At 38.4% G+C, this 25,019-nt stretch overlaps 1 protein-coding gene across 3 annotated transcripts in view; it reads right to left on the reverse strand.

Annotated features, from left to right (window-relative positions):
• The window catches only part of SGK3 (serum/glucocorticoid regulated kinase family member 3), a 137,698-nt gene that overhangs the window by 76,331 nt on the left and 36,348 nt on the right, over window positions 1-25,019 (reverse strand). Inside the window, exon 1 of one of the 3 annotated variants that reach the window (XM_088022808.1) lies at window positions 14,574-14,672. The exons of 1 other annotated variant lie outside the window; for it this stretch is intronic. The gene's annotated coding sequence lies outside the window, so the exon portion shown is untranslated. Of the gene's footprint in view, window positions 1-7,206; window positions 7,309-14,573; window positions 14,673-25,019 lie in introns of those variants that run through there. One more of the 3 variants, XM_028109804.2, reaches the window with a different exon arrangement.

Genomic DNA, 25,019 nt, shown 5'->3' on the forward strand with positions numbered 1-25,019 from the left:
AAGAAAATCCAAAGATTCTTCAGCTTTTTACCTCTAAAATTTAAACAGAGAAGTTCTTAACTCCATTTCTTTCACACATCATGGATGCTGTTTGGTACTGACTAGTGGACCTTACCCAAAATTACAAGACAGATACATTCGTAAGTATTGTATCCACTCTCAACTAATATGGCAAAGAGGGGTTCAGTGATTTACACCAAGGCATAAAGGGAAATTAAGAACAATCCTGTTCCAAAAGGCAAGAAGCAGACCTGGAAGAGCTACAGATTTTCTTCAGCAGGGGGGCAGGGGGGCAGGGGTGTTGGTGCTGGATGTTTGGAAACAAGGGTCCTAAAGGAGGGAACTGACAAAGGAAGAGACAAAAGAAAATCCCCTTACAGACATGGGGTATGGCATAGGGACTGGTTTGGAAAATGGGGACTGACCCAGAGAATATGAAAAGGAATGGGCATGGGGAAGGGGGCAGGAATTATTCCTGAGAACAGGCCAAGAGAGTTGGGTTTCATTTTAAACTACATTAAAAGCACCTTAGGAAATTCTTCAAACTAACTACTTTACTGAAAGCCTACTGTAATAGTATATAATCTGTATCTGTTCATTTCCACCTTTCAGAATACTAGCTCCAAACAGAAACAAAGCACATCTTTGTCATATCTGTAAATTAAATTCACTGCAGAACAGATTAAAAATCTAACAGGATCTGAAAATGGAAGATACATAGTAACCTTCTCCCTACACATATCGCAGGATGAATCAGTTACAACTTTTCCTGTTTTCCTTCCTTACTAATAAATCCTTCCTCTAATTCCCACCCCACCCCCTCTCTGATTTTTCCCTCATTCTGTAATCACAAAGCAGTCCTAGTTTTTCCAAGGTTTACTGCATCTCTTATTTGAGGTACCTTTTATTTATCCTGATTCTTGATAAAGAAAAGTGGTATTAAGAATTAGAAATAAAATATGTGTAGGGCGCCTGGGTGGCTCAGTCGTTAAGCGTCTGCCTTCGGCTCAGGTCATGATCCCAGGGTCCTGGGATCGAGTCCCACATTGGGATCCCTGCTCAGTGGGAAGCCTGCTTCTCCCTCTCCCACTCCCCCTGCTTGTGTTCCCTCTCTCGCTATGTCTCTCTCGTCATGTCTCTCTCGTCAAATAAATAAATAAAATCCTAAAAAAAGAGAAAAGAAACCACTTTCTAAAAAAAGGAAATAAAATATGTGTAAGATATTCAATGTTGGGACACAGTATAGAAGAATGGTCTGCACCCAACAATCTGACAGCAGTATCCAAAAACCTTGACAATAGTTACATGAGTCTGTTGGTTCTCTGAAACTGACTCCATTTAATACAGATATTTAAGGAAAGGATTGAGTGAGGAGGTAGAAGTAACAACTGACAGTCCTCTGTTTTCCAATACTAGACTCAAAGCTGCCAGGATAAGGAAGAAGATCCTAAACTGAGTCCAACTGATAACATGTCCCTCCACTGGTTACAGAACCGACAGGGTAGGGATGTTCACTGCAGCTGCAATGCTCTGCTCTATCCTTCTCAGCCTCCTAAGGTCACTGTCTTGGGTTCCCCATAACCAGAACACCTACCCTATTCCTGGCTTCCCAAGCTTTTCCACTGGAAGGTACACTCCCAGCGTATGTTCCAGGAAGATGGGAACACAACACTTTCAAGGACGATTCCTGGAGGACTGTGATCACTGGCAGAGTGATGGGTGGATGGATGATTATATGAGGCATGAGAAAAACGAACATGGAATTTCACAGAATTAGCAGTGGTAAAATACTGCAGGTCCTATGAAGCCTTGCTCTGGCTCTCTGGCTGGGAAGACTGGAAGAAGTGACAAACAAAACCCACCGCCAAAGAACCCCCACAAACAATCACCATCACATTTCACAGTCTCTTTAGAGAACTTTCCACTCTAAGCCCCCGCAATCCGTTATTCCTGCGGTAACCGGGGTCATTTTCTTCATCACTATAAATCTGATAATTTCACTCCACTGCTTAAACTCTTTCCATTGCTTCCCACTGCCCTTAGAATAAAAGCCAAACCCTGAATTATTGCTAATAGCCTACAAGCACCCATATGGCCTAACCTTTTCCAATCTCTCCAGCTGCATCCCACCAGTGCCTCACCACCCTATTCGCTAGACTCCTGTGGGAACAGCCCCCTTCCTATTTCTCACACACTGAGCACTCTCCCATCTCATCTCTTATACCTGTGTCCCCTCTGCCTAGCATGCTCTTCCATCAGCTCCTCACACTGAGGCCTTTGTGCAAACCTTTGGGACCACCTAACTACAGTGCTCCTTCCCCACAGTAATCTGTCGTCATCCTGGGTTTTTTCCATTTTAGCATTTATAATCATCTAAGATTACATCTTGTATATTGAAAACCTCCCTGACTAGAATGTAGAAATTGTGACTTAAGTACTGCCACGTACCTAGGGTACACATTTCATTTATTCTTTCAACAAACAGGTGGAGAGAGGCACGTAAAAATTGCCATTTGCCAAAGTGTGTGAGATCTTCGAAGTAACCAATGGCTCATCATTCCTTAATGTCTCCTGAATCATCAATTTCTCCCTCTTTACTAGATCAATTCCATTATTAAATGTACTAGTATGCTACAGTACTCTAACAAAATCTTGAAAAATATAGATTTATTTAACAGATACTTGCACAGTGTTTACCATGTGCTAGAAATGTGTAGTCTGCACCCCATCTTTTATTATTTGTATGAATGATCCTGATATGTACCCTTAACTAAGGCTTTTGAAAACAAGGAGAACTCAGGGTAAACAAAGATGCTTTATACAGTGTGATAAAGGAAACTGTACTCCAAAGCAAATATTTGCTTTCAAGATTCTTTTTCTGACAATAAAACTTTACTGGTTAGCACATAAGAAGAAATTTAAATTGTGGTATGATTTAAATATGTAATTGGTTGTAAGTTTTCTCCTTATAGCTAATACAAGGTAAGGACTTAAAGTTAATATACTACAATTTAAAAAATAAATTTAAAAAATTTTAATTTTAATTTTAAAAATTTAAAAAATAAATTGTAGTATATTAGCTTTAAGTCCTGACCTTATAATAGCTACTTATTAGTAAAAATAATCTGCAGATTTTTACCTTAAAGTTTTAACATTTAAAAAATTAGGACTTTTATATTTATTTTCCTTACCAACTCTTTCCTACCAATAGAAACTGCAGCTTCATCCTAGGAATGGTAAAATAAATATAGTCAACACCTCTAAGTACTCAAAATCAACAAAGAGAGTAAGTTAGGCTAATGCATGTCCTAGAATGGGAAAACACCAGTCAAGGTCTGGGAGGCAATAGAGAAAATTAAATTTCAGAAATGTCTATAGATGTTCTAGAGACAAATTTTAAAATATCAGAAAAAGTCACAAGCAAAAGAAAAGCATTCACTCAACTGGAGTATGTGCAAGGATATGCTGGGTAATGAAATGAAACAAAATATATTAAACCAGATGCTGATATCAAACAATAAAGCCGGAAGTTTCTCACAATAGATAAATTCAAGTATCTTCTCTTTTCTCTGAAGAACTAAGAGCTTCTGGCATATATCTTCTCCATACATACAGGAAAATAAGAAGGAAGTATGAACACTTTATTAGTTTAAAAATAAGGGAAAGAAGGTAAACTACATTCTGCAGACCAGAAAGAGGAAGAGAAAGTTCAGTCTTACCCAGTTCAGAAAACAAAGCAGTGACAGTATTATTTGTGCGTAGAGATGCAAAAACAAAATAAAGCTAGGAATAATTCCCCACAAGAAAAACCAAAGCTGCAGATGTTGCTTGCTCCATGAAGTCTGTCTTGCCCTAATGGTTTCCTGAGTGAGTCTGTGTATCTTTTTAAACTTCTGCCTGTCCATTTATGTGGGTGTTGGGTATGTTGCTATCCCTACACCTCTTCCCTTCTATGAATCCAGATCTCAGTATCTTCTTTTGGATCTTTTTATGTAGTACTAAATTTCCCCCTGCCTTCTTCCTTAATTGAACGTATTATAGAAATGATTGTTGAAGCTCAATATTTAATGATTTAAAGACCTATAAAAAAGAACTTTAAGTTCACTTTTACTTAAAAAACAAAGAAGTGGATGTCTTATTTTTCCTTAAAAAAGTAACTGGAATTTTTATGTGCGTGATTCTTGTCCTCCAGGAGCTAATATGTAGCAAAAAGAAAAGATAAATGCCCAAAGAATTACAATTCAAAATAGACTGATAAATTCTCTAAGAAAAGTATGAAAAGTTTCTAGAATTCAGAGGAAGAAAAAAAAAAACTTCTAACTGAACTTATCTAGGTATTTGGGGTGGTGAGGGAGGATCTGAAGGCTGGGCACTCAAAACAGAGAGGGCAGCAAAAGTCCTCAGTACAGAGAATAGCCATTCGTTCAATTTGTCTGAATTCCTGCCCACTTACAGGAAAACATTCACTCCACTTGATAAAAACAGAAAGAGAAACTGTCAAGAAGCAACACTCACCTTTGGCTTTTTTTTTCCTTTAAATTTTTATTGTTATGTTAATCACCATACATTACATCATTAGTTTTTGATGTAGTGTCCCATGATTCATTGTTTGTAACACCCAGTGCTCCACGCAGAACGCGCCCTCTTCAATACCCATGGCTTTTACATGGCATTATCATTAAAGCCTTATTTTATTTTCATAGTTACAAGCATAAATTGGAAATCACTTTTCTTACATATAGGAGACAGAGGATGGAAAAGTGCATTTGAAATCATGTAGAGAACTCTGAATGCCAGGCTTCTCACTCTGGATTTCATTCTGCAGATGAAGATGTAAAGGAATTCGAAAAGGGAACCTGAAAGGTTGTAGGTGTAGAGAATGGAATGAAATGGAGGAGGGCTTAAAGAAACAGGGGTTTGGCAACAATAAGAATGGCTGGTTTGCAAAAAAATGACTGGAGAAATAAGTAATAGCGATTTGCTATTGCATGTGGAGTGCAAGGTGGAAGGAGGCATTAATACTGCCTCATGGTTTTATTCCTGGGTAACCAGAATAAATAACTAGAAAAGGGGGGAACGGAGAGCAAGGCAAAATGACAGTGAATTGGTTTAAGTAATTACTAGCCCTAGCTGGAAATGTCTGCATCAGATGCACAAATCTGACACCTGGTGCCAGGCAGTTTCCAAGCACTCAGGATAGCGCAGTGAACACAACTGGCAAGTACCACAGCCCTCATGGAACTTACCCTCTAATGGCAGACAAGAGATAATGAACAAGTAAATAAAGAGATAAATATATATTATAGAAAGAGAGGAGTTGTATGGAATTTTAATTAGGGTCTGACTGAGATAGTAACATCTAAACAAATACCTAGAGGTGAGGGAGTGAACCGCGCAAGGAGCCAGGAAAGAGTCAGCAACTAACACACCAATATTTTCAAATAGTTTCACTCCATGATGCTTTTGAAGTTAGCAGCAATTGCAGTGTATCTCTTTGGTGACCCAGTCCTATTTCCTTGGGCTAGTATTCAGTGTTCCACTTCCTGACTCTACCCTAAGCAGATCAAAAAAACTTCACCAATAACACACTGATAACAAATTGCCTAGTAAGTCAATTTGTTTACACTGGCTGTTTATATTCCCTACATGGGAGAAAAGGACTACATTTTAAAACAACAAAACCAAAGCACTGTTGGAACATGTTTGTAAAAAGCTTAAGAGACAATCATCTTGTTCTCAAAGCAATCATTGATGTAGCAACTTTTGAAACTTGTGATTTAAATCAAAGGTGCTGAAGAATGATTATGAATCATGCAATTAAGCTACCAAGGAGGATGCTGCAGAGAGAAAAACCATTCACAGCACCATAAAACTGTCAAAAACAAAAACAGCACAATTATCAAAATCAGAAGTAACATCATTCTTTGATTTTATTATTTGTTGTTCAGCAGAGCTGAATTCTACCCTGAACTATGCATTTTATTGGTTCTGGATACTGAGGCCTCATCCTTATCTGTAAAGGGCAGCTGTTGTGATTTTTCAGATTCCTTTCAATTCTGAGATTCTATTTGGCTAGTTACGATTCCTATGATGTTTAGCTTATTTATGTATTTGGGTACTCTGGTTTACGTCCTTTTGCAATAATAGTACAAATAAGCACCCATCCCAAGTAACACAACTTGTAAGTTCTGTATAAAAGTGATAATGACCTTCTTGTAAACAAACATACCGGAGCTTGGTATTAAAAATGAGGATACCCTCTCTGAAAGTGCTGCCTTTTTCATCCGTCTTTTAGAACAGCCTTTAAGACCCTGAGGCTTCTGTATCATTTGAGAGTGGATTAGATTTGAAACCAGGTGGATGATCACATCTCTAGTAGGTGAGAAAAGTAATGAGACCTTATCTGGTGGGATTCAGTCTCTGAAATTCCAAAGGAATCCCCAAGCATTTCTAGCTACAACTCTGCGGAAAGGTTTTCCGGTGTTGACAGCTTTGAAGATTAATGCCCATCTAAATGCATAACAGCCAACCTGATTGTGGACTATGCGCCGGACGGAATTAAGTACTAACTGATTTAATCCTCATAACAATCCTATAAGGATGGAACTATCATTATCCTCATTTTACATATGCAGAAACAAAGTCATTGAGAAATTAAGCAAATTGCCCAAGTTTTCACAATTAAGTAGATTCAAACCCAGGCACTCTAGCTTCAAAGCCTAAGAGCTTAACCTCCACAATACACTGCCTATGTAAATCCTGGTGTCCCTGTTTAAATTAACAGTCCCATTACCAATTGCACTCTTCTTACAAACTGAATAACACGAAGTCAAAATAAAGCTGCACTGCAAGTTCATTATCGAGTTTCTCCTCCAGTCCTGAACCACAAACTAGAAATGTATTTTAAAGAACGTAAAATCTCAGTACCTGAGGTCTCTCGAGATTTAGGGAGGTGTGTGGAGCAACGCAAATGTTTTCTGTCTCGGCGGTAATGCCGTGAACAAGTGCTGCAAAACTAGAGCCGGACCCCGTGTCTCCCTGCCTCTAGGGGTTCACGCCAGGGGGCCGCCCAGCCGCACCACGCGCTCCTACTACGCACGGAAGTGGCCCAGGGGCCGGTCCAACCAAACCACACCTGGCTCGAACGCGCCCGCGGGGGTTCCTTCACCTGGCTCTCGCGGCGCCCAGGCCCCTCCCCGTACTTACCTTCGGGGACCCTCGCCCGACGCATAGCGAGCGGGAAACGCCGCCACAGCTGCGCCACACTCTACGGGCCTCCGCGCCGCGCCTCCTACCCCCAGCGGGGCCCACCACCCTCCCCGCCTTGGCCCGACCTCCTGATTCCGCCCCTCGCAGCAGGCCCCGCCCCCACCAATCAAGGGAACCCTCTAGGCCACTAGCTCCGCCCAAGGCTAGGGGCGGGGCTTATGCTCACTCAGCTCTGCCCCTAGCTCGCTAGAAGACGGTGGACCTGCGTGAAGGTGCTGGCTGGATGCCGCCGGGAGGCCCTAAATAAATAAAGCGGGGAGGGCGTGGGGGTGCCTGACCCCGAGGGAGTAGGTGCGGGACGCAGGCAGAGGGGACGGGGAAAGGGAGACAGACAGCCATGTGGCAAAATGAGGAAAGAGGCTTGGGAGGGGAAAGAGAAGGCGCTCTCCCCAGGTTCCAGCCGAGGTGTAGGGCTGGGTGAGACCTCTTAAAGTAGCTTAGTTCACTTACTCAGCGCATTAGCTAATCTCATTCTCCTCGGGCAGGGTAGGACTCACGAATTCAGGGTTCCATGCATGAGAAGTCATAGGAGCTAGGATTTAGAGGGGCAAAGAAAGGAAGCAAATCCTTCACTGATCTCACCACACATCCTCGTTTTTCATTTTAAAAATTCTGGAAAGGAGTCTCAGTAGGAATCGCTTCAGACTTACTCATTCCTTCTCCCCTCAAATAGCTCAGGCACTTTTCAAGAGAGCAGACTCATTTCACCCAGGCCGAGTTTGGCATTAATGCCCACGGTGTACTACAAGGTTTGCGACTACATGTATGGATAAAGGAAAAAATCAGACCCCTCAGAAGGAATTATTTTAACTATTAATTAATTTGATTTTTGAAGGTGAAAAACTATTTGAGGAATCAAGTCAAACACTAATTGAATTGTGGTGGGGAAAACACAAGGCTCACTTTGCTAACAAGCAGCATTTGCTGGAAGAATTTCAGAAAACAGTGCCAAGAGGCCAGCCTAGCTGTGTGGCCCTAAGGGAAGTCACAAAATCTGAAGCCCCAGATCTGCTTATCTGTAAAATGAAGAGATTAGGCCAGGTGGCCTCATGACCTCTATTTGCCCTTCCAAACTTAATTTCATCCTGCTAGGCTCAACAATTAAGGGCAAAGGACCATAGGGAAAGTGCTGTCCAGTCAGGAGCCACACAGAGAAACTGGGAATTTTTAGAAAATGCTTCAGGGATCTCTGGCATCACTTCATTCAAGCTCTCCTTTATGACTTTTCTATTTGCTATAATGATAACTCTTGTCCTAGCTAAAAACCTCTGACTCATCCCTCTCAGTCCTCACATTTGGTCACCAGGTCCTCGGCTTTTTCCATTATAGAGTCTCTTCAATGAACCTTCTCATTTGCACTGCCATCTCTGTATAAAGTCCAAAATCAAAGAACTCAGGTTCTTAGATCTGACGCTCACCTATTTTTTCCACCTAATCTCCAACTACTCTGACAGACTGTTTCCTCACTGCACAGTAGCCACAACATACAGCCAACATTCCTGCCACTGAACATTTATATCCACTGCTTCCCAGCTTAGATACTTCTTAGTCCTAGCTACCTGTTCAGTTGATAGCTCAGCTCAGGGACCTCTCTATCCAATAAAATGCTATAACACTTAGGATGTGTACCACTCAATGTGGCAACTTAGCAGGCCTACCTCATTTTGTTTTCTTCTGTTATTTATATTTATCTCCAAAACTAAACTGTAAGCTCCTTACTAGATAACCCTAGGCCCCAGCCAGTTAAGAAAGAAAAAGCTATTTTCAGTATCTCAAAAGCCTAAAAGAAATTTATATTCATCTACAATTAGGCTGTTCAAATTACCTAGAACAGTAAGATTCTGGTTTTTTTTTAACTAAAAAAATTTATATTTTTATTTTTTAAGTAATCTCTATACCCAACATGGGGCTCGGACTCACAACCCCAAGATCAAGAGTCACATGCTCCACTGGCTGAGCCAGCCAGCCAGGAGCCCCAGAATTTTCTGTTTTTATCTGAAATTATATGACACTGAAATAACACCAATTATTTCATGTTAACCAAAGCTCTGATGGGCAGCTAGATGTGACTGATTTTTAGAAAGGGAAACAGGAGTGCCTGACTGGCTCCACCAGTAGAGCATGTGACTCTTGATCTTGGTTGGGGTCTTGAGTTCAAAAGTTCAAGTCCTATGTTGGATGTAAAGATTATGTAAAAAAAAAAAAAGAAGAAAAGAAAAGGGAAAATAAATTACTATTAAATAAGACTCTTTTTTTTAAAGATTTTATTTATTTGACACAGAGAGAGAGAGAGGAATCACAAGCAGGTAGAGTGGCAGGGAGTGGCAGAGGGAGAAGCAGGCTCCCCGCTGAGCAAGGAGCCCAACGTGGGACTCCATCCCAGGACCCCGGGATCATGACCCAAGCCGAAGGCAGACGCTCAACAACTGAGCCACACAGCGCCCCTAAATAAGACTGTTTTGAAGACTAAATCTATGAGATGCACAGAGGTACATAAAAATAAAAATAGCCAGCCCATTCTTTTGTCACCCCATTGCCAAAACAAGTAACATACCCATAGTAAGTGCTTAAGAATATATTCATTAGTCTATGATTATTTTCAGCTTTCCTTAAGCCCTCTCTCTCCTTTGCTTTAATTAAAATACTGGTCTTTTCTTTTCATGCAAATAAGATTGTAAGAGTTTCCCTTCAATTTCAAATAAATTCTTAAGAATAAGATAAACAAGAATCACACAGCACTTCTCAGAGTGGGACTAGAATGGTTTTTAGTATCCAAGAAATAAAGCCTCAAATCACAGTAAATTGCGTATGTCAAGGGGCCCTACATACTACTAACATCTTTAGAGAGTAAATTTTCCTTAATTGCAACCTTACCCAGATGACAAAAGTAGAAGCAGAACCAAGTTTGCAGAATGACTACCAAGTAAGAGTGAAAACTGATTTGCAATCTATCAATGGCCCCTTGTGTTTTGAAAATGTCACTGGCATGTTTAAAGGAGGCCCCAGAGCTCTGAATTCTGGCCCAGACAATCTATAAATCACTACTCACAGCAAACCTTTATAATATTCTGGATGTTTAAAAAGCATTAATAGGCAGATTGAACAACAGTCACACTTCATTTTACAGACTGGTTGTACCAGAGGCTACTGGTTATAGACTCTTGGAATGTTTCTCTTCCTCTTCTAAAAATGTGAAGTAACTATTAAGATTAGAGCCTTAGGGGAACTTCTCAATCTGGCCAAGATGTAGTAACAAGGACCATATTTACTCTCCCACCTGAACGAACAACAACAAAAAGAAGCCAGACAAAATATATAAAACGACAGTTTTCAAGATGGATATCGTGCAATGAAGGAGACTGATGCCTCAGAGATGGGAAATGTACAAGATTGGCCCTAGCTTATCACCTTCAGAGAACTTACAGGCCATGGCAGGAAAAGAGGGAACTGCAAGAGCTGTGAGACCAGGGAGAACAAGATAGCTAGCATTCACAACTCAGATATGGAGACAAGATAACAACACAGAGAATCCCAGAGATCTGCAGAGGGTCTTCCTTGGGAATTCAGGAGTGCTGATCAGTGTATGCCTGTACTCAGGGTCATGGAAAGAACAAACCATCTCAAAGCATTAGAAGGAAAAGTACTGGGCACTCACAGAGGACCAGGAACAGTCACTATTCACACCAGGCCAACTAGAAACGTCCCAGTTCAATGAGATAGAGTACTTAGAAGGGTCTTGCCCTAGTATCGGAGAGTAATTAGCCCTAGACTAAATGCTGCTTGGGTGCTGCCAAAATAAAAAGCAAGATCCAAAAGGATCATATTTTAAAGTTATTTAACTGCATCTCAAATTAAAATTCAGGCATGTTTATAAAAATACAAAAATATTCAGCACCCAACAAACTAAAATTCACAACATCTGCCATTCAATCAGATATTACAAGGCATGCAAATAAACAAAAATACGACCCATAATGAGGAGAAAAATCAATCACTGAAACTAACAACTGCATAATGTTAAAATTAGCAGACAAGAACATTAAAACAGTTATTATAATGGACATATATTCAAAAAATTAAATAGAGACAAGGAAGGTATAAAAAATTTCTAAATCCAATTTAGGGATGAAAACAACCATCTCTAAGGTGAAAAATACACTGGATGGGATTAATGGAAGAATAGACATTGCAAAAGAAAGGATTAGTGAACTTGAAGACACACAATATAAAATTTCCAAGATGAATTGTAGAGAGAAAAAGGAATTAAAAAAAGAATCAATAAGCTATGGGAGGGGTGCCTGGGTGGCTCAGACATTAAGCGTCTGCCTTCAGCTCAGGTCATGATCCAGGGGTCCTGGGATCGAGCCCCACATTGGGCTCCCTGCAGAGCAGGGAGCCTGCTTCTCCCTGTCCTCCCCCTGCTTGTGTTCCCTCTCTCGCTGTCTCTCTCCATCAAATAAATAAATAAAATCTTTAAAAAATAATTATAAGCTATGGGAAAACTTTAAGCAGTCTAACATACTTGTAGTTGGAGTTGAAGAAGGAAAGGATAAAGGTAGGCTGGGGAAAGATCAGAATAGACATTTGAAGAAATATGACTGAAATTTCAAAATTTGATGAAAATTATAAACCCACAGATCTCACAAGCTTGATGAACACAAACACCAGAAACACAAAGAAAACTACAACAAGATATTTCACAATACAATTACTAAAAACCAGGGGCACCTGGGTGGCTTAGTCGTTAAGCGTCTGCCTTCAGCTCAGATCATGATCCCAGGGTCCTGGGATCGAGCCCCACATTGGGCTCCCTGCTCCACGGGAAGCCTGCTTCTCCCTCTCCCACTCCCCCTGCTTGTGTTCCCTTTCTCGCTGTGTCTCTCTCTGTCAAATAAATAAATAAAATCTTTAAAAATAAAAAAAAGTAAAAAAGTAAACCAGTGATGAAGCAAAAATCTTAACGGCAGCCAGGGGGAAAAAAGACATGCTCTATATGGAGAAACAAGAGTAAATATGACAGATTTCTTGTCAGAAACAGTGCAAGAAAAAAACAGTGGAGTAACATCTTTGAAGTACTGAACGAAAAAGCTATAAACCTAGAATTCTATACTCAGCAAAAAATATCTTCCAAAACTCAAGACAATATAAAGATTTTTTTCAGATGCACAGAAACTGAAAGACCATAACAAGAAGACTTGCACTACAAGAAATGTTAAAGGGAGTCCATCAGACAGACAGAAAATCACTCCAGATTTCTGGAAATATACACTAGGAATGAAGAACAGTGGAAATAGTAACAAGAGATGTGTTGGGTTTTTTACAATTTTTATCTTTTGAAAGATAATAACTGTTTAAAACAACAATAGTAATCATTTATTGTGGGCTTTATAGCCTATATGTAAGTAAAATGTATGACAACAATAGCATAAAGGTTGGGAGAAGAGACATGGAGGTATATTATGAAAGGTATATTGTATAATTAAATGTAAGCATCCTATAAGTGATATGGCATAATTCATTTGAAGATAGGCTATAACAAAGTAGTATACTCAAACCCCAAAATAAGCTAGAAAAAGAGGAAAGAGGACACAAAGAACAGGTAAGACAAACAGAAAACAAGTAACAAGAGGACAGACATAAACTCAACTCATATCAATAATAAAATTAAAGGCAATGGTCAAAACACCACAATTAAAATTTGTCTTACTGGGTAAATAAAACAAGACGCAACTATATTTCACCTACAAAAAACTATATTTCAAATATGAAGACACAAATAGGTTAAAAGTAAAAGGATGGAAAAAGCTATACCATGCTAACACTAGTCAAAAGAAAGCTGGAGCAGCTATAATAATATCACATAAAGTAGATTTCAGAGCAAATAATATTACCAGGGAAAGAGAAGGTCATTTCATAATTATGAAGGGGCCAATTCATCTTGAGGACATAAAAGTTCTAAACTTTTATGGGGGCACCTGGGTGGCTCAGTTGGTTAAGCATCTGCCTTCGGCTCATGTCATGATCCCAGGGTCTTGGGATCCAGCCCCGCATGGACCTCCCTGCTCAGCGGGGAGCCTGCTTATCCCTCTCCGCAGCCTATCCCCCTGCTTGTGATCTCTCTCTCTCTAGCAAATGAATAAATAAAATCTTAAAAAAAAAGTCCTAATCATTTATGTATCTAATAACAGAGCTTCAAAATAAATGAGAAAAAACTGAAACAACTTGAAGGAAAAATAGGCATATGCTATTTTTAGAGGTTTTAAAAACACTCATAATAATAGCACAAGTAGAAACAAGATCAGCAAGGATATTGTCTTAATCATTTTGGGTCACTATAACAAAATATCACAGACTGTGTAGCTTATAAACAACTGAAATTTAATTTTCATGGGTTCTGGAGACTGAAAATTGGAGATCAGGGAGCCAGCATGGTTGAGTCAGGGCCCTCTTCCTGGTCTATGGCCAGTATCTTTTCTCTGTGTCCTGATAGAAGGGAATAAGAAGTTCTGTGGGTTCTCTTTTGTAAGAGTACTAATCTTATTTATGAGGGCTCCACCTTCCTGACCTAATTACCTCCCAAACGCCCCACCTACTAATACCATCACCTTTGGAGGTGAAGATTTCCATGTATGAATTTGAGGGTAGACACAAACATTCAGACCATAGCAGATATAAAAGACCCAAACAATACTATTAACCATCTTAACCTAACTGACATTTATAGATCACTACAAGACACAAGAATATAATTCTTTTTCAGGTACACACAAGATATTTACCAAGATAGACAATATATTGGGCCACAAAACAAGTTTCAATAAACTTATAAGGATTTAAGGCATACAAAGTTATGTTCTCTAACTACAGTGAAATTAAGTTAGAAATCAATAACAGAAAAACATCTGGAAAATCCCCAAATATGTGAAATCAATATACAATTCTAAGTAACCCATGGGTCAAAGAAGAAATCAAAAGGAAAACTAGGAAATATTTTGCACTGAATGAAAATTAAAACACAACATATCAAAATTTGTGGATGGCAATAAAGCAGTCCTTAGGAGGTAATACCCATAATAAAAAAAGAAAGTTCTCAAATCAGTGAACTCAGTTTCTACCTTACTAAACAAAGGGAGCAAATTAAACCGAAGTATTATGCATAGAAAGAAAGTAATAAAGATCTGAGCACAACCAATGAAAGAGAAAAGAGAAAAATCAATGAGACCAAAAGTTAATTAAAAAAAAAAATCAGTCAAATTGCTAAACCAGACTAATCAGCACACACACAAAAAGACTGAGAGGGACACCTGGGTGGCTCAGTCAGTTAAGCCTCCGACTCCTGATTTCTGCTCAGGTCATGATCTCAGGGTCCTGGGATTGAGGCCCGCTTCAGGCTCCGTGCTCAGCATAGAGTTTGCTTGTCCCTCTCCCTCTGCTCTTCCCCCATTCAGGCTCTCTCTCTATCAAATAAATAAATAAAAATTAAAAAAATAAAAATAAAAGGGGAGCGCCTGGGTTAAGGCAGTCAGTTAAGCATCTGCCTTTGGCTCAGGTCATGATTACAGAGTTCTGGGATCAAGTCCCAGGAGTCAGGCTCTCTGCTCAGCAGGGAGCCTGCTTCTCCCTCTCCCTCTGCCCTTCCCCCCCTGCTCATGCTCACTCTCTCTCTCAAATAAATAAATAAAATCTTTAAAAAAAATGTGGGGGACGTGCCTGGGTGGCTTAGTCAGTTAAATGTCCAACTCCTGATCACAGGGCTGTGAGTTCAAGCCCTGCGTTGGGCTCTACACTGGGTGTGGAGCCTACTTAAAAATAAATACATAAATAGCTGTTCTTCATCAAGGCCTTTCCTATATAAAATAGGCCCTCCTCTGTTATCTCTGTAATAGTAGCTTGTCCATTTTCTTCATAGCACTGTGATCACAATTTGCTCTTTATTTCACTGTTTACTGTTCCCCTGTTCCTGCCCCATTAGAGTTCAAGGTCCATGAAAGCAAAATAACATATCTATCTTGTTTACCATAACATTTGCAGGGCCTGGGGCATATAACAATGGGGTGCAAATTATTAAACAAATGGACCAATTTCTCCAGTCCGTTCAAGTCTGCCTCCACAGCCTGTCTGGCATTTGTCCCTTTACTTCACTCTGACAATATAGGTCTGAGCCTTCCTGTTGTGCTAACTTTTTTAGTGGTCTCCCAGACTCCTTCCTTTTCCTATCCATATTGTAGAATGTTGTCTAAGACAATTCAATTCTAGTCAAATCATTTTCTCTGTTCAAATCCTGTAATAATTTTAACGCAATCTTTATCAAAATTCTAACAGCCTTGTTTTGCAGAAATGACCCTCAAATTCATATAGAATTGCAAAGGGCCCTATATAACCAAAACAATATTGAAAAAGAACAAGGTCTCATACTTTCTGATTTCAAAACTTATCACAAAGTTATAGTAATGAAAGCAATATAATACTAGCACAAGGACAGGCCTATAAACCACTGGGATAGAATTGAGTCCATAAATAAGCCCATATATCTATGGCCAACTAATTTTCAACAAGGGTGCTAAGATCATTCAACAGGGAAAGGACAGTCTCCTCAAATAGTGGTTGGCCAATTGTGTATCCACATACAAAAAAATGAAGTTGGATTCCTACCCCACACTCTATATAAAAACTAACTCAAGATTGATTAATGACTTAAATCTGAGTTAAAACTATAAAAATCTTATATGAAAACATAGATATGAATATTCATGACCTTGGATTTGACAATGGATTCTTAGATATGACACTAAAAGTATGAGCAACAACAAAATAGATAAATTGCACTTCACAAAAAATTAAAAACCTTTGTGAAAAATCAAAATTAAAAATTAAAAAACTTTGTGAATCAAAGAGTATCATCAAGAAAGTAAAAAGACAACATATGGAGTGGGAGAAAATATTTGCAAATCATATATTTGAAAAGAGTCTAGCATCAAGAATATATAAAAAACTTGTACAACTCAACAACAAAAAGATAAACAACACAATTAAAAAGTGGGCAAAGGACCTGAATAAACATTTCTCCAAAGAAGATATATGAACAGCCAACAAGCATATGAAAAGACATTCAACATCATTAGTCACCAGGAAAATGCAAATCAAAACCACAAAGAGATACCATGTCACACACACTAGGATGGTAATAAAAAAAAGGAGTGGAAACCAAGTGGTGGTGAGGATGCGGAGAAACTGGAGTCCTTGTATTTGTTGGTAGGAATGTAACATGGTGCAGCTACTGTGGAAAAGTTTGTCAGTTCCTCAGAAATCTAAACATAGAATTACCATATGACCCAGCAATTCCACACCTAGATATTTACCCCAAACAACCGAATATATGTGCCCAAATATTTACATGTACATGTTAATAGCTGCACTATTTACAATAGCCGAAAGATGGAAACAACCAAATGTCCATCAAGGGATGAATGGATAAACAAATTGTGTTATATATATTCAAGAGAATATTATTCAGCCATAAAAAGTAATGAAGTACTGATATATATTACAATGTGGATGAACCTCAAAAACATGCTAAGTGAAAGAAGTCAGACACAAGAGGGCACATCCCAAATAAATCCACTACTTGGAATAGGTGGATTCACAGAAACACGAAGCAGATTGGTAGTTGCTGGGTGGGTGGGGGTGGGGGCGCGGCACAGGACTGGGAATAGGAAATTACTGCTTAATGGACATGGGGTTTAATTTGGGGTAAAGAAAATGTTTGAGACTAGATAGAAGTAGTGGTTACACAACATTGTAAATATACTAAATGTCACCGAATTGTTCATTTTAAAATGGTTAATTTTACGTTACATGAATGCCATCTTAATTTTATAGAAAACACCTTAACAATATCCCACTGATGACTAAATAAAATCTTATCAGCCTAGCTTCCTAGAGCCTTCATAACTGACCATTACATAACCCTACTTCCCTATCATGCCCCGCATTCTCCAAGCAAAATAAGCCCTTTCCTCTACATGCGACACAGAACCTCATTTCTCTACACACGTAAGTCCTGCTCTTCTTTCATGGCATTATTCAAATACAAGCTCCTTTAAGAGTTTTTTCTCAGTCTTTTAGTGGGAAATACTCTTTCCTGTAAGCTTCTACGAGCATTTTATCTGCACTTGTTGCAGATGTGCCCTCTTGTGTCTGACTTCTTTCACTTAGCATGTTTTTGAGGTTCATCCACATTGTAATATATATCAGTACTTCATTACTTTTCATGGCTGAATAATATTCTCTTGAATATATATAACACAATTTGTTTATCCTCTATTAGTCAATAATTGTTGGCAAGATGCATATGTGATTCATCCTATTATTCCCAGTGTCCTTAGGATATTCTTACATGGATCAGCCACATAATATTGAAAGAAACAGATTAATATAAAATAAATTTCTGCATATGAATCCTCTTGGCTTCCATTATAAAATTGGAGATGTGTTTTTCTGAGAATGTATTTGACTCTAGCATGTCTAAAACCCTTTGAAAATCACATAAATAGGGGCACCTGGGTGGCTCAGTTGGTTAAGCATCTGCCTTCGGCTCAGGCCATGATCCCAGGGTCCTGGGATCAAGCCCCGCAGCAGGCTCCCTGCTCCACGGGGAGCCTGCTTCTCCCTCTGCCTGCAGCTCTCCCTGCTTGTGCTCTCTCTCTCTGTCAAATAAATAAATAAAATCTTTAAAAGAAAAGAAAATCACATAAATAGGTATTATTACAGTGTCCTGATAAAATAGTTATAGACATATTTCTGAACACTAATAGGAAATAACTAGAACTATTTGTATCCCTGACAATAATTGCTAATGTTCTTTTTTTTAAAGATTTATTTATTTATTTGAGGGGGGAGAGGAGTAGGGGAAGAGGTAGAGAACGTCTTAAGCAGACTCTGTGTGGAGCTCAGAGCCAGATGCAGGGCTCGATCTCACCACCCTGATATCATGACCTAAGCTAAAACCAAGAGTCAGAGGCTTAACCGACTGTGCCGCCCAGGCACCCTATAATTGCTAATGTTCTTTTTCTTTTCTTTTTTTAGATTTTATTTATTTATTTGACAGAGAGAGATAGCGAGAGCAGGAACACAGGCAGGGGTAGTGGGAGAGGGACTTCTACATTCTAGAGGTGAAGAAACACCTACATTCTACAGGTGAAGAAACACCTACAAAGCCAAATCAATTGGCTTAATGTCACTTGCTATTAACTGGCAGAGTTGGGATTGGAATCTGGCTACTTTGGTTCCAGAGTACATACTCTCAACCACTATGCTACATCAGCTCTCTATAATGACAACTTAACCATGTATAATAAAATGACTTTGAAAAGTCAATGAGTTTCTAAGGAACTCATTGCTAATATCCTAGAGCAGATTAATGTGAAACTTCCACTGTTTTCTCAGACTTTATGCCTGGAATTCTGAGATGGCTAATAACTTTTATGAATAAACTTGATTCTATTGTACTGAAGAAAGTATATTGACTAAGAAACAAAGTTGAAGCAGGAACACAACATAACGCACTATAAAGATATAATGACAAATGAATTATAATAAAGGAACACAATAAAAGTTTAAGTACACCAACGGGACTGTACATTTACTGAAATATAAAGGAGCCTGAAAATTTCATAAAGAAAGACTGATTATGTATAAATTTCTGATAAAAACAATTTTTAAATGTTATTTTCTGTATCTCAAATTCCAAATAATTCTTATATATAACAGTGCTTATATATCTTTTGTTAAATCAATGTTGTTTTATATAAATATTAATGTTACAGTGAAGGGGACCTAATTCTATAAAAGAGAATTAGTGACCTATGATATAATTACACTGAAGCCCTCTATAGCAGTGGGCCAGAGAAAATAAAATTGATAAACAATAATTAGAGGTTATTCATCTTAGAGAGGAAATAAAATCTTTGAATTTGACATCCAATTGAATCCTTTTCTCAACCCTCAAAAGTCAGGTCTTTTCTATTAATCTTGTATGCAGCAAATCATCTATTAATGATGTGCTGAGTAATTTTGACACTGGAATTTGGAACAGGCCTTTGGGTTTAAATTTGTCTCAAATGATTTATATGATCTGGTCAGTAATTTTTAATCCATGATTAATTACACATATTTCTTTTAAAAGACTAATTCAGATTCCATTAATGGAGACGGAGATTACAAGAACTTTTTTTTATGCATTCTTTTGTATGCTAAGGGGGAAAATTATTTTCCACCGTATTTTCATGATTCAAAAGACTATGTCATAAATAGGTGATTTGTTTTTTTCCAGTTTGGGTCCCAGAGCTTAGCACACTAATAGCTTCATTCATATGAACTTACTAAGATTTTTTAAAATTAGTTTCAAATGTAGGATTTAGTGTTTCATCAGTTGCATATAACACCCAGTGCTCATTACATCAAGTGCCCTCATTAATGCCCATCACCCAATTACCCCATCCCCCCACCCACCTCTCCTCCATCAACCCTCAGTTTGTTTCCTAGAGTTCAAAGTCTCTTATGGTTTCCCTCTCTCTCAATTTTCATCTTATTCTATTTTTCCTTCCCTTCTCCTATGTTCATTTGTTTTGTTTCTTAAATTACACGAGTGAAATCATATGATACTTGTATTTCTCCGACTGAATTATTTTACTTAGCATAATACCCTCTAGTTCTACCCACATCGTTGCCAATGGCAAGATTTCATTCTCTTTGATGGCTGAATAATACTGTGTGTGTGTGTGTGTGTGTGTGTGTACCCCACATCTTCTTTATGCATTCATCTGTTAATGGACATCTGGGCTCTTTCCATATTTTGGTTATTGTGGACACTGCTGGTATAAACATTGGGGTGCAGTGCCCCTTCAAATCACTATGTTTGTATCTTTTGGGTAAATACTGGTAGTGTAATTGCTGGGTCACAGGATAGCTCTATTTTTAACTTTTAGAGGAAACTCCATGCTGTTTTCCAGACAGGCTGTACCAATTTTCATTTCTACCAACAGCAAAAGAGCACATTTTAAATGAAGTAAAATGAGCACCATCAGCACCTAGATAGTGGTCTCTAGATATTTTCTGCTAAAATGAACCAGGGCTTCTTGTGGGATTGGATGATTGCAGATATGGGGCAGAAAATATACAAAATGAACCTGAAATGTCTTAACTTCCTTACTTTCTGGTGTGATATAAATGAATACCAGAGTCATGTCAAAAGCCTTAGGACCAACGCAGTTAACCAAAGATGGAAAAATCAAGCATAAAAAAGAATAATGACTATGGTGAACTGAAACACAATGAATGCTAAATACAGAAGTTTACAAAGACACTAAAAAATACAAAACAGGGGCACCTGGGTGGCTCAGGTGGTTAAGCAGCCAACTCTTGGTTTAAGCTCAGGTCATGTTCTCAGGGTCCTGGGATTGAGCCCCGCATCAGTCTCCATGAACAGTGGGGATTCTGCTTGAGGATTCTCTCTCCCTCTCCTTCTGCCCCTCCCCCCACTTGTGCACTCTCTGCCTCTCGAATAAATAAATCATTAAAAAGATACAAAACAAACCTCATGGATTATCTATGAGTGATACTAAGGAACTAAATCTTTTTTTTTAACTGGTAAATAAATGGTAAGAATCAAGCCTTTATACTGCCTTTCCAATACAAATTATATCCAAGGTAACCAAATAGTCGACAAGGGGATGTTGCTTTTTATAGAAGAATGAATAAAGAAGAAATGTGACTATTTTGCAACCTCTAAGGAATTAATGCATCTAGGCAATGACCATCAAAGACTACTCACCTTAAAAAAGGATAGCCAACCAGACATTTTGTCTCCCGAAAGCAAAAACACACTACCACTTATGAAGTATTCTTGCCAAAAAATGTGAACCTAAATCTCATAGAGTTTATAGTTCTAACTTCCAATGTATAGGAAAAACAGGGGTCAGAGATCCATGATAAATGACATTTCAGGGATTCAATCAGCAAAATTTAGTGGTAAATTCTATAGGACAAATGACCTTGTTTCTTCATTACATAAGTTGTAAGGGAAAAAAAGGCAGGAAACACTTAGATTAAAAGACTTAAAAGATACATCAACTACCAATTGTAATATATGGATATTATTTGGATCTTGATTGGAATAAACAAACTGAAAAAAATATGAGGCAATTGGGGAAATTTAAATATCTAATGACATTAAGAAATCACTGTGGTTTTTTAAAGACATGACGTTATTGTTACATTTCTGAAAAGAGTCTATATTTAGAGGTAATACTGAAATATTTAAGGGGTGCTTGTGTGGTTCAGTTGGTTGAGCATCCGACTCTTGGTTTCAGCTCAGGTCATGATCTCAGGGTCCTGGGATGGAGTGTGGTGTTGGGCTCTGCTCTTAGTGCGGAGTCTGCTTGAGATTCTCTCTCTCCCTCTCCCTCTGCCCCTACCCCTGCTTGCATGCTCTCTCTCTCTCTCAAAATAATAAATAAGCAAAATCTTTAAAAAATATACTGAAAGATGAAATGATCTGATGTCTCAGATTTGCCTCAAAATTGTGGAGACAGGGGAAGAGGGTGTGATTAGCTGAATAATACTTAACTATAAGTAGGTAATTGTTGAAAGTGGGCAACATGTTTATGAAGGCTAATTATACTATTCAGACTATTTTTGTAGATGTCTGAAATTTTCTATAATAAAAAGGTATGTTTTCCTTAAAACAGTGTTTCCTTCAGAGGACTGGTGAGGTGGGAGAGTGTTTTCATTATAAGCCTTCCTGTACTATTTGTTGTTTTTATTTTTAGGTACATGCATATATTTCATTTCTAAGGAAACAGTCCTAATAACAAGAAATACACGTAATTTTTTAACAAAAATTAATCAGTCTATGGTGATTTAGTTCCAAAATGTACATCAGCAGTTTTCAATCTTCAAGTCCATGGAGCCCTGGAAGGCCCTGTGACCCTTTCAGGGGATCAGTGAGGTCAGACTATTTTCATAATAACATTAAGATGTTATTTGCCTTTTTTATTGATTTGCACTGCTGGTGCAAAAGTAATAATACCTAGAACTGCTGGTGCCCTGGCATGAAACAAGGCAGGCTCATGACTATCTTACTCATTGTTTTCTTCACCATTACTCACTTGAAGTTTAAAAAGAGGAAAAAGCCAAGTTCACTTAAGGATATCCTTGAAAAAGCAATAAAAATTTTATTAAATCTTGACCTTTGAGTCCATTAGTTTTTAATATACTGTGTGACAAAATGGTGAGTATGCATAACGCATTCCTGCTGTATTGTTTGAGTTAAAAGCTGAACTAACTGCTTTATACAGAACACCATTTTTACTGAAAAGGATGACTGACAAATGACAATATTTGCCAAACTTGGGTATTTGGCAGACATTTTCTTGAAAACGAACAAAGTAAGCCTGTCACACTGAGGAAAACAACTCTGTATTTGTTGGCAATGATAAAATTCAACCTTTAAAGTGAAATTAAGAGTTTTGGAAAATTTGTTTCTTTCCCCCATGAGCTCGCCTGCTTCCTTCCACTGAAAGATTTTTCTGATGCACTCAGGGATATTAATAAATGTGATTTTAAAAAATATTATTAAATGAAATGAGCCAACATTTGGAAAATCTGCATGAATTAGTGAACCAGTATTTTTCAAAAGACTAATGTATGAAGTTACAAAACCATGCATGCACCAAAGGTCCCTTCAAAATGTAAGCTGACCATAGTGGGTTGAATGGTGGCTCCGCAAATGGATCACAAGATAAGATCATTTATATATTTTCCAGGTGAGCCTTAAATCCAATGACAAGTGTCCTTATAAGACAACGAGAAGACACAGAGACACACGGAGGAGAAGGCCACATAAGGCAGACAACCACCAGAAGCTACAGGAGGTAAGGAACAAATGTCCCCTAGAGTCTTTGGAGAGAATGTGGCTTTGCTGACTCCCTGATTTCAGACTTCTAGACTCCAGAACTGTGAGAGAATAAATTTTTGTTGTTTTAAGCCACATAGCTTGTGTTTAAAAAACAGCCACTTGCCAAGTCTTGGTATAGTGTCAAAGAAGAATTTTCACAGTTTTCCAGAAATGCTATTAAAATATCCCTCCTTTTTCCCCACTACCTATCTTTGTGAGGCATGAGTTGGTTTTTTTTTTTTTTTGCATACTTCAATCAAAACAACATATTGTAACTGTTTGAATGCAGCAGGTATAAGGATCCAGGTGTCTCTTAGTAAGCCAGATATAATTAAAGAGATTTGAAATATGTAAAACAGTGTTAATCTCACTATTTTTTTAGTTTTGGGAAACACTTATCATAAAAATGTTTTATGTTAATATGTAATAGCTAAATATTTTAAATTTAAATATTTTTTAAAATTTCTCAGTTTTAACTTCTTATATAGTAAATATTGATAACCCACATAAATACAAACTCTTTGGGGTCCTCAATAATTTTTAAGAGTGTAGGGGTTCTAGACCAAAAAGTGTGAGAACCGCTAGTACACACCCTTAGTAAGGGAGGACAGAGGAGTAGGGGCCTGAGCAATCAGAGGTATCATGCACATAAGATTCCAGTTATTTTTAACTATGCATTGGATTTTCAGGGGTAAGAAGGCAGAGACAGATCCACCCAGGCAAAAGAACCCCATGAACATATAATACACTTTAGAAGCAGGTCTACACATGATAATTTCAGAAGACTGGACCATTAATAAATACATAAACAGGGGCGCCTGGCTGGCTCAGTCAGTTAAACGTCCCACTCTTGATTTCAGCTCAGGTCATAATCTCAGGGTTGTGAGATCGAGCCCTGAGTCAGACTCCATGAGAAGCATGGAGCATGCTTAAGATTCTCTCTCTCTTTCTCCTTCTGACCCTCCCCCACCTGCTCATGTGCATGTGTACCCTCACTCTCTCTCTCAAAAAAAAAAACCTGTTAAAAATAAATAAATGTATATATAAACAATTTTACATATCCACATTATTATTATCTTTTAAAAGACTAGATATATGACTCAATTTCAGGAATCTTTGTTAGTTTTTGGTAACCCATAACTTGAAAAGATTTTTGGTTTTGTAAATGTGGGTAACATACCATTCTTCTTATTCTCTTATTCCTCCAAAGAGATGGAAAGAGTCCCTTTAAATAGCAAACTAGCCAACTACAACCTTCCTCTCAGTCTGTAGAGTCACTCTACCTGGAACACTCTTACCTCTACTTTTCGCTTGATGTTATCAGTCAACTAGGGTTGCCATACCAAAGTGACACAGATTGGATAGCTTAAACACAGAAATTTATTTTCTCATAATTCTAGAAGCTATAAGTCCAAGATCAAGGTGTCTATAGATTTGGTTTCTTCTCATTGCTTGTAGATGGCCGTCTTTTCCCTCCTGTCTTCATTCGGTCCCCCCTCTGTATACACAGTCTGTCTTCATTTCTTCTCACAAGAACACTAGTCATGTCAGGTTAGGGCCCACCCTAATGATCTTAACCTTAATTACCTCTTTAAAGACTCTATCTTCAAATACAGTCACATTCTGAGGTACGGGGGGGTTAGGATTTCAACATATGAATTTGAAGTGAGACACAATTCAGTCCATAAGACTTAGCTAACTACTACTTGCCTTTTGGGGATCAGCCTGAATAGTACGTCCTTAGGGGGGCGCCTGGGTGGCTCAGTCGTTAAGCGTCTGCCTTCGGCTCAGGTCA

This window comes from Eumetopias jubatus, unplaced genomic scaffold, assembly GCF_037043125.1.
Source record: "Eumetopias jubatus isolate StellerSeaLion01/CBP00866 unplaced genomic scaffold, mEumJub1_p1.0 scaffold_4, whole genome shotgun sequence".
Lineage (NCBI taxonomy): Eukaryota > Metazoa > Chordata > Mammalia > Carnivora > Otariidae > Eumetopias > Eumetopias jubatus.